The sequence below is a fragment of the Hyperolius riggenbachi genome, chromosome 10, assembly GCF_040937935.1.
Source record: "Hyperolius riggenbachi isolate aHypRig1 chromosome 10, aHypRig1.pri, whole genome shotgun sequence".
NCBI classification, from domain to species: domain Eukaryota; kingdom Metazoa; phylum Chordata; class Amphibia; order Anura; family Hyperoliidae; genus Hyperolius; species Hyperolius riggenbachi.
The window spans coordinates 204150642-204162436 of NC_090655.1; positions in this window are offsets into that span (position 1 = coordinate 204150642).

Consider the following 11795-nt stretch of genomic DNA (forward strand, 5'->3'; position numbering starts at 1 on the left):
CGAGCGTGCTCCCGCGAGCGCTCCCACCGCCCGCCGCTAGCCCCCCAATCAGTGAATGGGAATATAATTCCCATTCACCGATATAACTTCCCCGCAGAAAAACCGACGCTTTCTATCCAGAGAGCATGTTTTTTCTGCCCCCAGGAAACAACTTCTCAGCATTTTAGTTCCTGGATGCGAGATCGTTCGCATCCAGGACTTTTTTCACTGTAATAATAATAATAATAACTGTAATAGTAAACTGCACCCACATACATTTTTAATTAAAAAAAAAAAATTTACATGTAAAATTAGCAGTTTCCCTCCCACACCAAAAATTACCCACATACATTTTTTTTTATAAAAAAAAAAAATAACAATAAAAAAAACAAAAACAACATAAATATTTACCCAAGGGTCTGAACTTTTTAAATATGCATGTGTAACGATTGGTGTCAACACGCAGAGAGAATCTGATTATTGGTGATCTGCAGAATCACCAGTAATGCAGATATACACCAGATTATGGATGATCTGCAGAATCACCAATAATCCAGGTATGTCTAACCTCTGGACACCTGAGATATGAGTGTTTGGTGTAACAGTAGCACTTTGAGTGAGAACCACCAGAGGAGCTGGAGGTTAGAAGAAGAAGGGAATTCACCCCAGACTGTGGGTGAATCCCTATAGGCTAAAGGCTCCCTAGGAGAGGGGCCTATTCTTGGTTGCAGGATGCCCTTCTGCTAAGATGAACAGACTTGCCCTAACTGGATGTGAGATCCTAGCTCTCTACACCCTAGAGACGGACAGGAATACAAGTACACAGTGCTAGTCTTGGGTGTGAGGTCCGTAGTCACAACACCCTGGAACTAGTCTATAGCATAACCTAGCATTGACACAGTATCCTAGGCTTGGGTGTGAGGTCCGTAGTCACAACACCCTGGAACTAGTCTATAGCATAACATAGCATTGACATAGTATCCTAGGCTTGGGTGTGAGTTCCGTAGTCACAACACCCTGGAACTAGTCTATAGCATAACATAGCATTGACACAGTATCCTAGGCTTGGGTGTGAGGTCCGTAGTCACAACACCCTGGAACTAGTCTATAGCATAACATACGAGAATATTCTAGCTCAGTGTGAATTCCCAGGTCCTTCCCGGTTCTAACACACTGTAGGATCTGACTGAGGTCTGTGTGCTAACACATAAAGCATTCGCAACGGCAGACAACGTGAGACTGAGGGACGAATGGTTATATAGTGCAGCGCTGATCAGCGCTGCCCAGTCCCTTTCAGCCAATCCGCATACATCTTGGGATCAGCTGACCAAGGGAGTCAGCTGATCCCTCTCTGCTTCCCATGAAGCTTCTGTCTTTCCGCGTGCGCGTGTGTATTCCTCAGCCTATGTGCACAGGAAGGCTGTACCACATCAGACACATGTCGCCGCGCGTAAACCGCCGGACTAGACGCGGAAGTAGCTGCCATGCCGTCAGAGCACGCGGCGGCTATTCCGCAATCCTTGACAGCATGTCAAGAGAATATGTTATTATATTATTTAAAATTATAAGCTTAGAAATAGTGATGGACGCAAATTGAAAAAATGCACCTTTATTTTTAAATGAAATATCGGCACCATAAATAATAGGGACATCGTTTAAACGGTGTAATAACCGGGACAGATGGGCAAATAAAATGCCTGAGTTTTAATTACAGTAACATATATTAATTTCAAACTATAATGGCCAAAAACTGAGAAATAATTAATTTTTTTCATTTCTTTCTTAATCTTCCTGTTAAAATGGATTTAGAAAAAAATAATTCTTAGCAAAATGTACTACCCAAAGAAAGCCTAATTAGTGGCAGAAAAAAACAAGATATAGATCAATTCATTGTGATAAGTAGCAATAAAGTTATAGGCGAATGAATGGGAGGTGAACGTTGCTCGGATGCATGAGATTTTCGGCACTGCGGTGCTGAACCGGTTACAAAAATACATGTAAGCTTTAACAATGGTAGAGAAAGAACCATTGAAAGTTGATAAGGCAGTCAGACATTACCTGATATCACTGAGGAAGAGCAATCTCACCATAGTGCGCACCAGTCCAGCACGGCCGTCACTACACAAACAGCTGTTTGCGGTGCGTTACACAGTGAGTTTGGTGTGTCAGTGTGAAGCAGAACTCTAATTACACTCCCTGATTGATGTATATGTTACGGCCAGAACCCGAAGTGTGGCCACTTCTAGTTCTGGCCAGCCACTTCGGGTTCTGGCCGGCCAATGTGCAAAGTGGCCGCAGCGCAGCGGCCAATGTTAGAAATGGAAAGTTTACATTTATTTTACAGCCGTCTCGCTGCGGCCAAATGTATTAAAAGTTGCTTAATTTAATTAAATATAGCCGGCGGCGATGTGATAGATGAAGCCGCCGGCTTTCGCACTGCCTCCTCCTCCTCTCCTCCTCCCCCCCGCCTCTCTCCTCTCCCCTGCCTCCTATACGACATACGGAGCAGCCGGGCGGGGACACGCGTGTCCCCCGAGAGTCGTTCGTCGCGGCAGGGGAATCCTGCCGTTCCTGCAGAGCGGGCGCTGGCAGAAGCAATGTCTGCAGCCTCCCCGCTCTGCTTCCCCTGCCGCGACGAACGACTCTCCCGGCGGCTCCGTATTGTATGGAAGGCGGGGACAAGGAGAGAGGCGGGGGGGGGGGGGGGGGAGAGAATCGGGGGGGGGGGGGGAGGCAGTGCGAAAGCCGGCGGCTTCATCTATCACATCGCCGCCGGCTATATTTAATTAAATTTAAGCAACTTTTAATACATTTGGCCGCAGCAAGACGGCCGTAAAATAAGTGTAGCTTTGCATTTCTAACATTGGCCGCTGCGCTGCGGCCACTTCGCACATTGGCCGGCCAGAACCCGAAGTGGCCGGCCAGAACTAGAGGTGGCCACACTTCGGGTTCTGGCCGTAACATATACACATGCAAGATGTTTAAAGCACTTTAGGCCTGCAATTTAGCATTCAATGTGATTTCTGCCCTTAAAACGCTGCTTTGCGTCACATTCAGATTTTTCCCAGGGACTTTTGGCGTCTATCCCACTCCGCCATGCCCCCCTCCAGGTGTTAGACCCCTTGAAACATCTTTTCCATCACTTTTGTGGCCAGCATAAATGTTTGTGGTTTTCAAAGTTCGCCTCCCCATTGAAGTCTATTGCGGTTCGCAAAAGTTTGCGCGCATCTAACGTTTGGCGAAGGTCGCGAACCCGGTTCACGAACCATAAATCGTAAGTTCGGGCCATCTCTACTTATAATGTGATCCATCTGGGGGTGCAAACAAATGCAGCACAGATTTTCCATAGTTCTCTAATCTCATGAAACCTTCCTTAGTTTGTTACAACTACAACATAGAAATAAGTGAAGTGAATGTCTGTTATTAGTAAAAGTCTGAGTTGCAAAATGCTCATACAGCAAAGTCCCTTTGATCCAGCACCAGTTGCTTGCCGTTTGCTTGAGCAACCAGACAAAAAAGCACAAATCATTCCCTTCCCTATGCAGCATAAAATATCCACTGAGCCTCTGGCAATGCCCTGTAGCTCTTAGTGGGCTCCTGGCGGCTTTCCGGGATCCTCTGTGTGCGGCTCCTGGTGTATCAGCTGACCTGGGTCAAGTCACGTCACACACCAGGAGTGGTGCACAGATGCTGAAAAGCCGCTAGGAGCCTGCTAGGAGCTACAGGGTGTTGCTGGAGGCTTGGTGAGTATTCTATGGCCAGTAACCACCCCGAAACCCTTATGTTTTTTTAGTTCATGTGAATAAGCATACAGCACAAATTGCGAAATTTTGAAGCATAATGCTTCTTTTTCAAGCTATGCTGCATGAGGACAAATAGACACTGTTGAAACAGGCTTTTGTACCATACATAGTCAGAAAATGCCCAATAAACGTGCTCCGAGCCCTTTAACAAATCACAACGGTCCATGGCTAACTAAACCTGATGGGAAACCAAATGGCTAATATCTGACTGGTGACTAATACAGTTACCATGCCCTTTGCACACATCATCACTGGACATGGCCACACACAAGCACCGCCCTAGCCAGCTCAGTCCAATGATGGGACCTGATGGGGAACTACATCGGGATATGAGAGCAGATCTACTGATCTTGACCAATAGGCAGATTACTATCTATACTATTGATTTTTTAGTGTCCAGTTTGTCCATGTCCACTATTTTCATGGTACTGTACAAAGTACCGTAAAAAAACAAACAAATGTACATAATAAAGACTAGTACACATTTTAGAGCAGAAGAAGAAGAATTGGGTCAGAGGCTGAAGGGAATGGCATATAAGTTAGATTACACACACATTCAAATGTATAATAAAAAAGACTGTGTGGCATTCCGTCTAAGAAGTACTTGTAACCCCTTGTTCACCATGATATAGGCTGATCTTCCCTCATGTTAACAGATGTTAGGGTTAGTGTAAAGTATGGTTTGGAATGAGGGAGCATCAGAGAAACCCCATTCTAAAGTGGAATCGAGAAATCAGAGTCACGTGGGAGTCACGCAACGTGACATATAAGTTAGTAAATTCCTCCTGACCCTGTCTGCGCGTTCGGTGCAGCTAAGCAGTAATCGGGAGATTGGGATGAGCCATATTACTGGCCATGTCGTCTATTGTTGTTCAAGCAGAAGAGCCCAATACTGGCCAGTCAACTTGGCAATACACATTATAGGAAGGCTCAAAAACAGGCCATCTGCATTTTTGTTCACAAATCAAAAACTTAATGCATTGCAATGCAGATACAAATCATGAAAATGATCACCATTGTAGGAACAAAAGGGAAACCAATGGGAATAGAAATCAAAATGTTATTACTTTGGAATAGAGTGAACCCAGCCTAAGACCTGGTTCACACAGTTTAACAGCATTCCTTCAAGAGCGGTCACTCCAAAAATGCTTCATGTAGCGGAATGTGATCATAAACAACTACTGTGGGTTAAATTGCAATAGAACTTTGCTGATTTGCCAGCGATCTGCAAGCACAGTGAAAGCGCTGTCAAAATGTTAACCAGTATTTAGTACAATTTTAATTTAATAATTAAAGGTAAGCGGCTACATTTTCCATGGAAACTGCAGCTTTGATAAACATACAGCTAAATAAGGATGTCTTGTGGAATGATAATAAAACTATTAAATAAGGTCATTTTGATAGCACTTCCAAAGTCAAAGTCCAGAGTCTGAAGTAATTTACACCTGTGTGACGTTTTCATATCACTTTTTCCTGTGAACATTGCGCAAGACAGAGCAGATACAATCTGAGGTGTGCCTCCACGTGCCTCCACCACTCACTTGTAGCCATATAAACGGACAAAGGAAATGTTAACCTTATTCTATGTTTGCCAGTTATCTGACATCAGCAGGAAACAGCGGGACAGTGTGTTCCATCCGGGCAAAGCACCTCATTGTGGGAAAAATGCTTAAAGAGGAACTTTAACCAAGGATTGAACTTAATCCTGATCAGTAGCTGATACCACATTTCCCACAAAATATTCACCTTTTCTTGAATAGATCATAAATGGGGAGCGGGGGTGGGGGTATCTGTATGGCTGATATCCTACAGTGTGATGTCATGACCATGGTCCTAACAGTTTGTTGTCTGTGAAGCTCTTTGCAGTGTGGGAAATAACAGCTTTTTCCAACTGCCAGGCAAGCAGTATCTCGCGCTGTGCATACTGTGGAACTCACCATAAACAAACATTCTGTACAGATCACCTGGCAGAACTAAAGATGTTAACTCTTGTGATAAATTTCAGAAAGCAAATCAGGGAAAAGAAATATTGTAAAAAAAAAATAAGCCATTTTATTCATTATGCTATTTTCACTGCAGTTCCTCTTTAAGACTAGTTTCACTAGTGGGTGGGGAGATCATCCTGAGGCAGGACGATCACACCGTATCATTCCACCATGCATATTACCCTGAATCTAAGTAACCGCCATGTCTAGTGTCCCCATATGGGGACAAAAAACTCCACTGAAAGCTGCCAAAAGTCCGCCGAAAGCCCAAATGCCACACCACCGAGACACCGCCAAACAAGACGCCAGGCGGACGTCCGTGTGAACCAGCCCTTAACTGGGGCTTTCTCCAGCCCCCTGTAGGCTGTGGGCTCCCTCGCTCTCCTCTCGGGCTGCTCTGTTCTTCCATAGAGTTGGGCCGAACGGTTCGCCTGCGAACGGTTCCATGCGAACTTCAGTGGTTCGCGTTCGCGTCCCGCAGGCGAACCTTTGCGGAAGTTCGGTTCGCCCCATAATGCACATGGAGGGTCAACTTTGACCCTCTACATCACAGTCAGCAGGCCCAGTGTAGCCAATTAGGCTACACTAGCCCCTGGAGCCCCACCCCCCCCTTATATAAGGCAGGCAGCGGCGGCCATTACGGTCACTCGTGTGCTGCCTGCGTTAGTGAGAGTAGGGCGAGCTGCTGCAGACTGTCTCTCAGGGAAAGATTAGTTAGGCTTAACTTGTTCCTGTCTGGCTGCATACCTGTTCTGTGAACCCACCACTGCATACCTGTGCTGTGAACCCACCACTGCATACCTGTGCTGTGAACCCACCACTGCATACCTGTGCTGTGAACCCACCACTGCATACCTGTTCAGTGAACCTGCCACTGCATACCTGTTCTGTTCAGTGGACCGGCCACTGTATACCTGTTCATTGAACCCACCACTGCATACCTGTGCTGTGAACCCACCACTGCATACCTGTTCATTGAACCCACCACTGCATACCTGTTCAGTGAACCCGCCACTGCATACCTGTTCTGTTCAGTGGACCCGCCACTGTATACCTGTTCAGTGAACCCGCCACTGCATACCTGTTCTGTTCAGTGGACCCGCCACTGTATACCTGTTCAGTGAACCCGCCACTGCATACCTGTTGTGTTCAGTGAACCTGCCACTGCATACCTGTTCTGTGAACCCGCCACTGTATACCTGTTATGTTTAGTGAACCCGCCACTGTATACCTGTTCTGTTTAGTGAACCCGCCACTGCATACCTGTTCTGTTCAGTGGACCCGCCACTGTATACCTGTTCAGTGAACCCGCCACTGCATACCTGTTGTGTTCAGTGAACCTGCCATTGCATACCTGTTCTGTGAACCCGCCACTGTATACCTGTTCTGTTTAGTGAACCCGCCACTGCATACCTGTTCTGTTCGCCGTAGCCCTTCCGGATCCACCCTCCACCAACGCCTGGAACGGCAGGTAGCCGACTACCTGGCCTTAAGTGTGGATGTAGACACTGCTGTGAACAGCGATGAGGAACCCTTGAACTACTGGGTGCGCAGGCTTGACCTGTGGCCAGAGCTGTCCCAATTTGCCATCCAACTTCTCTCCTGCCCTGCTGCAAGCGTCCTGTCAGAAAGGACCTTCAGCGCAGCTGGAGGCATTGTCACAGAGAAGAGAAGTCGCCTAAGTCACAAAAGTGTTAAGTACCTCACCTTTATCAAAATGAATGAGGCATGGATCCCGGAGGGCTGCTGCCCGCCCCAAGACTAAGTCAGTCCCCGCACACACAGCATCTCTGCCTGCACGCCGTGTGACTGGCTGCCTGGCCTGCCCCAAGAAGACTAAGTCGCTCCCAGTCCCTCCACACAGCATGTCTGCCTGCAGGCCGCTTGACTACCTTCTCAGCCACCACCAACAGGGTCCGGGACTCCAGGCGGATTGCTGAATTTTTTAGGCCGCTGCTAGCAGCGGCCGCTGTAATAATTTTTCTGGTGCGTGTACATGACTGCCTAATTTTTCTGGCTGCACTGCGGGCAGCTGCAACAACAAAAGAAAAGGCATGTACATGCGCCCATTCCCCTTCGTGATCATTACCTTGCCGTGGTGAAGGGGCTTGCGTATCACAATGAAGCAATGACCGGCGCCTAGATGAGTGTCTCGGGGGGCACACCCACGATAATAAGGTCATTGCCTCATTGTGGTCAGACCAAATTTGATCAGCTGGACAGTCACTGTTCTGTCATTCAGCTACATCAGCCAGGCGACCATATGGGCTGTAAAGCCACCAAAACCTGCACTCTCGCCATGGTGCGCACCAGTCCAGCACGGCCGTCACTACACAAACAGCTGTTTGCGCTGCGTTACACGGTGAGTTTGGTGTGTCAGTGTGAAGCAGTACCTTAATTACACTACCTGATTGATGTATACACATGCAAGATGTTTGAAAGCACTTTAGGCCTGTCATTTAGCATTCAATGTGATTTCTGCCCTTAAAACGCTGCTTTGCGTCAAATCCAGATTTTTCCCGGGGACTTTTGGCATGTATCCCACTCCGCCATGCCTCCCTCCAGGTGTTAGACCCCTTGAAACATCTTTTCCATCACTTTTGTGGCCAGCATAATTATTTATTTTTTTTCAAAGTTCGCATCCCCATTGAAGTCTATTGCGGTTCGCGAACTTTAACGCGAACCGAACCTTCCGCGGAAGTTCGCGAACCAGGTTCGCGAACCTAAAATCGGAGGTTCGGCCCAACTCTATTCTTCCATAGACAACTCTGGTAGATGCTGACAACTGTACATGTGTGGGCCTGGCTACGTGCATCTTTGGTCGTGCTCCTGTTCTGCACCTGTGCGGTTACTGTATTAGCAAACTGCACATGCACAGAATGCCCCTGGCATTGAGAGCACAATGGGGGACCGCGCATGCGCAGTGGAGCTGGGTGCAACTAGGGAATGTGCCAGAGAAGACTGCAGGAACAACTACCGCACCAAACTGCAATTTTGTATGCAAACTTTATTATAACATGATATGAAAAACAAAAATGTGCATGATCGCATGATGGTGAATATACTAACATATGCAGCAGAGGATCATCTATATGTGTGTGTGTGTGTATGTATATATATATATATATATATATATATATATATATATATATATATAAACAAAAATATAAATGGTCAGTACAACAGTACAAAAAAGAGTGGTAAGAAATAAGTTAACAATAGATCACTAGATATACACCACAATTGAGGATTAAATAGTGAAGATGCAAAAAGTGTAAGACACAACAACGAGCTGGCAAAAAGTGCATACTGCAAATAAAAACAGTAAAATGACAAATGACAACAAGGACATCCGGAAGGATCAAGAGTAAGTGTGCAAAGACTCACTGAGTGGCAGAGTGCAAAGGCCACCTAACCGAGAGAGAGCAATTCAGAGCTGCAAGTGCCCACCAGCTGCCCTATCACAATTTGCCACATTAGCTTTATCAGAGAGGTCAGTTCCGTTTTAGCCCATTATATAGTCAGGAAAAGCATATGGGGTGGCGAATTGAAAAGCAAAGTGGCCACGCTGCAACATGCTAATGTGTCACGCTGCTATGGCAACGCAGCCGCATCACCAAGGTAAGCCCAATGAAGGCCATTAGTGTCCAAAAGAGAGTAAACCACAAACCGGCTATTACAGAACTTCAAAAGTAAGCATTCATGCAAGAATTAAGCTTAAGCATAATAAAATACCGGTGTGAGCCAAAAGCAAGAGGGGCTAATAGTGCAACTCAAGAAACTTTATACTAACAAACATTGGGTATAACGTAACAGCGGTCAATCACAGTTGACCTCCATGCATAAACTAAAAATCTGTCAGTGCTGCTGTAATGCAAAGTTATATTTACCTCTGGAGTCTTGTCCCACGAAGGTCTCCAAAGTAGGAGAAAAGTGTTGTGCTCAGTGCTCTGCATGTTGGAGGGAGAAGGGAGTGCTCTGCGTGGTGGAGGGAGGGAGTGCTCTGCATGGTGGAGGTAGGGATTGCTCCATATGGTGGAGGGATGGAGTGCTCTGCATGGTGGAGGGATGGAGTGCTCTGCATGGTGGAGGGAGAGATTGCTCCGGATGGTGGAGGGAGTGCTCTGCATGGTGGAGGGATGGAGTGCTCTGCGTGGTGGAGGGATGGAGTGCTCTGCATGGTGGAGGGAGAAGGGAGTGCTCTGCATGGTGGAGGGAGAGAGTGCTCTGCATGGTGGATGGAGAAGGGAGTGCTCTGCATGGTGGGGGGAGAAAGGAGTGCTCTGCATGGTGGAGGGAGTGCTCTGCATGGTGGAGGTATGGAGTGCTCTGCGTGGTGGAGGGATGGAGTGCTCTACATGGTGGAGGGAGAAGGGAGTGCTCTGCATGGTGGAGGGAGAGAGTGTTCTGCATGGTGGAGGGAGAAGGGAGTGCTCTGCATGGTGGAGGGAGTGCTCTGCATGGTGGAGGTATGGAGTGCTCTGCATGGTGGAGGGATGGAGTGCTCTGCATGGTGGAGGGAGGGAGTGCTCTGCGTGGTGGAGGGATGGAGTGCTCTGCTAGTGGAGGGAGTGCTCTGCATAGTGGAGGGAGGGAGTGCTCTGCATGGTGGAGGGAGTGCTCTGCATGGTGGAGGGAGGGATTGCTCCGCATGGTGGAGGGATGGAGTGTTTTGCATGGTGGAGGGATGGAGTGCTCTGCATGGTGGAGGGAGGGATTGCTCTGCATGGTGGAGGGAGAAGGGAGTGCTCTGCATGGTGGAGGGATGGAGTGCTCTGCATGGTGGAGGGAGGGCGTGCTCTGCGTGGTGGAGGGAGGAAGTGCTCTGCATGGTGGAGGTAGGGATTGCTCCACATGGTAGAGGGATGAAGTGCTCTGCATGGTGGAGGGATGGAGTGCTCTGCATGGTGGAGGGAGGGATTGCTCCGGATGGTGGAGGGAGAAGGGAGTGCTCTGCATGGTGGAGGGATGGAGTGCTCTGCATGGTGGAGGGATGGAGTGTTTTGCATGGTGGAGAGAAGGATTTCTCTGCATGGTGGAAGGAGGGAGTGTTACGCATGGTGGAAGGATGAAGTGCTCTGCATGGTGGAGGGAGGGAGCACTCTGCATGGTGGAGGGAGGGAGCTGGTGAGTGAGACTCCCTATACTAGGGCACCACCTATAACTGGCTACAGGCTACTTATACTGGAGCACCACCTATACCTGGCTACAGGCTACCTATACTCAGGCACCACCTATACCTGGCTACAGGTTACCTATACTGGGGCACCACCTATACCTGGCTACCTATAGTGGGGCACCACTTATACCTGGCTACCTCCACAACAGCACCACCTATACCCGAGGGCACCAACTGTACCTGGCTACCTCTACTGGGGCACCTATAGCTCACTACCTATACTGGAGGAACCGGTACCTGGCTAAGTTATACAGGTGCACAACCTATACCAGGCTACCTATAATGGGGCACTACCTTTAGCTGGATACATATACTGGGGGCACCTGTACCTAGCTAGCCTATACTGGTGAACCACCTATACCAGGCTACCTATACTGGGGGCAACTATACCAAGCTTTCTATACTGAGGCATCACCTATAGCTGGCTACCTATACTTGGGGCATCTATAACTGGCTACCTATACTGGGGGCACCTATGCCTGGATACATATACTGGGGGGAACCAATACCTGGCTAAGGCAGACACAAAGGGGTACAAGAGGTGACAGAGGGGGACAAAAGAGGCACAGGGGGAACAGAGGGGAACAGAAGATTCACAAGGAGAACATAGATGAGATAGGGGGACATGAGGTGACACAGAGGGGCACAAAAGAGGCACAAACTGAGGTGACCGGGGGGAGACAATTGAGACACAGGCAGTAAAGAGGGGGACAAAAGAGAATAGATTCAGGATAAAAACAGGCGTACAGTCCCTATCTCATTTGTTAACTGGGGACTACCTGTATGTTAACCACTTAAAGAAAACCTGAACTGAAAATTAAAAGTCAAAATAAGTATACACAAGTCATA